Source organism: Orycteropus afer, unplaced genomic scaffold (assembly GCF_000298275.1).
Source record: "Orycteropus afer afer isolate SDZICR_OR568_19922 unplaced genomic scaffold, OryAfe1.0 scaffold00395, whole genome shotgun sequence".
Taxonomy (NCBI): Eukaryota; Metazoa; Chordata; class Mammalia; order Tubulidentata; family Orycteropodidae; genus Orycteropus; species Orycteropus afer.
In genome coordinates this window covers 332,137-336,923 of record NW_006921982.1, presented here as the reverse complement: position 1 = coordinate 336,923, position 4,787 = coordinate 332,137, and positions in this window count along the sequence as shown.

Sequence of the window (4,787 nt, the reverse complement as noted above, 5' to 3'; positions counted from 1 at the left end):
AAATCAATATGGATGAGACTCTGCTTTGTTTCATCCCAGGGAATAATTCCTTTCCATCTCCTGTGAAACCTAACACAAGTTATATGCTTCCAAAATACAATAGTGGAATAGACACAGGGTAGGCATTTCCATTCCAAAAGGAAGAATTTAGATGAAATGAAAGGTCATGGTTACAAAGCAAATCCAAATCCCTGCAGGGTAAATATCATTAACTCTAAAATCGTATAAATCCTTTTTTTCTAGTCACATCTGGGCAGTGGCACCATTAGAGTCTGAGAATTAGCCATGCTTCCCAGATTCTGGTTAGGGGCCCCTTCAACCTAAGTATCATACTTGCCTTCCAGGCCCAGTGGGATGGCAGCTTCACTACTCAACATTGGGTGGGAGCCTTATTTCCTCGCTTAATTGACTCAGCAGCCTATCTCCCCACATTTGGGTAGCAGCCCTATTTTTCTGATTCCCCAGCAGCCCAATCCCTCAACTTTGAGCAGTAACTCCATTCTTTTGGCTTATGGAAACAGCAGCCCTACCCTCCAGAACCAAGGAAGTGACAACCTCACTCTTTGAAACCAAAGAGATGGTAGTTCTACCCTTTGAAACCTGGTAGACAGTGGCTCAACCCACTAAAACCAAGGAAGTGAAAGCTTTGCCCACTTTTCCATGCTTCTTCTAGTTCTTCTGCTCATCTCTCAACTGTCCTTTCCTTCTCTTGAAGGACAATAGATGATCACAATCCAGCTCCATTAATCCATTTTCTGTCTACAGATTTACTTGAGGCAGACAGCTTTCCTTCACTTGTCCCGTCTCTGCTCCTTTCAATCTAAACTGACAAACCTCTCTAGTTATGTGTTCGAATAGATTCATCAGTCACAGACTCCATTTCTTTAGTAAAAAATTGTGACACTCTTGGTGTCATCTCCTGGACATGCAATATAATTTTATAATAGAATTTTCCAAATCTTTAACTTCTAATTTCTTTTTGCACAGTTCATTTCTAAAGGTATCTATTTTCTCCTATATTTTACTATAAGAAGTAAGGATTAACCACTGTGCTCCTTTAGTATTCTGTTTAGTAATCTCCTCAGCTAATAACTAAATTCATCACTTATAAATTCGACCTTCCATAAAATATTCAAACATAATTCAGACCAGTTCTTTGGCACTTTATAACAAGGGTTGCCTTTTCTATAGTGTCCAATAACATGTTTATTGTACTTTTTAAACCCAATCAGGAGCTCATTTAATGTCCACATTTCTAGGAATATCTCTTCATGACAATAGAAGCTTTTGTGATAGCTCTCAATTCTTTCTGAGCTCTTATCAGGATCACCCTTAAGGCCCATAATTCTACCAGTAGTCTCTTCAGTATTATCTGTTGTTGTTTGGTGACATGCAGTTGGTTCTGAGCCATAGCAACCCATGTACAACAGAAAAAAAACACTACCAAGTCACAATAGTAGGTATATCTGAGTCCACTGTTCTGAGTCCACTGTACAGTGTCAGTCCATCATGTTGAGGGTCTTCCTCTTTTTCATTGACCCTCTACTTTAACAAGCATATTGTCATGCTCAAGGGACTAGTCCTTCCTGATCATGTCTACAACATGTGCAATGTAGCCTTGCCGTACTCACTTCTAAGGAGCATTCTGATTGTATTTCTTTTAAGACAACTTTGTTTGCTTTTTCTGGTAGTCCATGGCATATTCAATAATATCCGCCTATTCTATAATTCATAATTCAAAGATTATTTAGCCTTACTTTCAAGTGCATCAAAATTTTTTCCAGGCTTTAAGCATGATGCAATTCCAAAACAACTTCCACATTTTAGGTACTTATTAAATCAACATTCTACACTTTAGTACCAAATTTGTATTTTTCCTAGTGGTTTCACAACAAGTGAGTGGGTTTAAAAATCAGAAATTTATTTCTCATGGTTCAAAAGGCTAGAAGTGTAAATTCAGGGTGTGATTCTAGAAGGGAGCTATTTATTTTCAGCTTCTCTATTTCAGCTTCTCTAGAAACCAAAAAAAAAAAAAAACCCAAAAAACCAAACTCACTGCTGTCAAGTCAGATCTGACTCATAGCAACCCCTCCTTGGGTTTCTGAGGTGGTATCACTATGGAAGTAGACTCTCCAATCTTCTGAGGAGTGGCTGGTGGGTTTGAACTGCCAGCCTCTGGTAGTAGACAGTAATCCTTGGAGTTTCTAGGCTTATAGACAGGTCTTAACATAATATGTCTTCCTCTTGTGTGTGTCTCTGATTCTACTCTGCTCTTCCTATAGTTCAAAAAAGATTATGTTTAGGTCATACTGTGTACTGGTATTACCTCAGTAGCAATAAATAAACAAACATATATTTCTAGACAGGGTCATATTTGCAGGTAAAGGGATTAAATTTTCAACACATTTTAGCAGGGTACAATTCAATGAATAAGAGTTGCCAATGATCCTCGCATCATCGTTTTCACCCCTTGTATAAGCCTTTCCTCTTGAATGTGGGCTGAATTTAGCGACTTGCTTTTGATGAACAGAATGTGGCAAAGGTAATGGCATGTCTCTTCTGTGATTAATTTTAAAATATAAACACATGAAATTAGATCATTAAAGACTGTGTTTTGCTAGCAGACACCTCTACTGCTTTCTTGGATTGAATGCTTTGATGAAGCAAGTTACCATATTGGAGGTGTCTACATGGCATCAATAAACTGAAGCTCTCAGTCCACCAGTCCATCGGGGAGAGGGGATTTAGTCTTGATTTAAACTGGACAAACTTGCAAGTATATACGTACCCATTGCTTTCCCTAAGCCTTCAGATGAGTTCCCAGCTTTGGATGACAATTTGCAGCATTATGAGAGATTCTGAGTCAGAGGACCTAGTTAAGTCATTCTAGGATTCTTGACCCATAGAAACTGTAAGATAAGAAATGATTGTTGTTTTCAGATGCCAAATTTTGAGATTATTTGTTGGGAAGAAATAGGTAACAATACAAGCGATAATAATAAAACATGTAAAGAAATAACCACTGTACAATAAAGGAAGTCACAAGAGCTGTGAGTAATGGGATTTCCAAGGGATCTGTTTTTCCTATTATCTTCCATCCACTTTTCAATAGAAGTCTTCAGAAACTACACCTATTGCCACTGCCACTATCTTAAGTCTTATGTGTTGAAACAGAAGCCTATGAGATCAAGATCAACCTATGTAAAATAGAAAGATTGAGAAACTAATGCAGACACTGGGCTGTCAAAGCCTCTAAAAATTGGTAATCATGCTCACCTTCTTCAAAGGACCTTTGAGAATACAAACTGTCTTTGTACATTTTTTTCTAAAGCAAACATAAATACCTTTGTACTAAATCTATTTACCTTCTGATGCACCATCATTACCACAATATTTTATATATTTCACACCTCAGACTAAGCACTCCTCTTTACCTCCACATGGTTCACTTTGCCAAACTTCTTGGATGATCTCCGGAAATGCTACTTCACAATAAGTATAATCTATTTGCCAGTGACTAGGAACTTGCCCTCCCAGTATATTTTTCTATCTTTTTCTCTTAGTATCAAAATCTCTCACTTTTTAGGATATGTAACCATCTGAAAATTTGTATTTCCCCTTTTTTGTGACCAGGATGTAAGTGCACGATGTTGGATTAGACTTCCAGAAAGGTCCTTAAAGAAATATATAAACAATTGAATATGACCTATTTGTTTCTTATTCAATTATGGAATGAAAACATGATGGTTAGAACTACAGTAACCATCTGGGAACTTAAGAAGACTTTGATGATGGAAGCTGTACACTGTATTTTGGGGCCATAAAGAAAATGGGAGCTTGATACCAAGAAGCCACCATCCTAAACCTGAGCACATTTTACATGGTGAAGAAAAAAAAAAATCAGCCATGTTTAAGGTGTTGTTATATCAAGACTGTGATTAACCACAGAATATAATTTCTAAATTACACACTTTCTTATGTACTCAAACTCCTTGTTGAGCATTCCCTACCTTGTACTTTATTAAAATATGGCTCTCACCCCATTCCTATGTAATGTTTTAAAATGTGGTTCTTTATTGTAACCTACCACTTCAAAATGTGGTATTTTATGTTTTATGTGTTTCACAACATAAAGACAGAGCTTGTGTTATTCTTTCTTCTCATTATAATTCAGGAAGTTAACAGTTCTGTTACTTTCAAAAGTTCCTATTCTGTTGAGCTTCATCACATATATCTTTACTAACCTCTCAGCCTTTTCATTGCTATCCTCTAATCATTTATAATGCACATGATTTATTTATTAAAGAGTGAGTAACCAATATCACTGTCTTCTTTTATACCCACATTCTTGTAATCATTCCAGGGCATTTTGTCATCCACATGGATAACTAGTTGAATGCTACAGTTTTGATTTTGTTGAACTTTTCCTATGTTCTTCTAAAGTCATCCAATTTCCCAGTCATAGTCTGTGGAAGTTTTCACCACTCAGGAGAGCTATGACCTTTCTTTGATCATAAGTTTCTGAATCTAGATAATTTAACCAACTAATGTTAACACCTGCAATACTCAGTTCCATTGAAAACTCAATTGGCTTCTAATAATTTTGGCTCTTATTTTCTGTTTCCTCTATTAGATTGACTAGTGCATCACTTAATACAATTCTTACTGATATCATATGCTGTCTTTCCTTTGTCTATTCAATGGAACTATCAGTTCAAATTTGCAAAATTATAACTATTTGTTTTTTCATTACTATATCAAAGCAGAAAATTGTTGAAAGTCATACA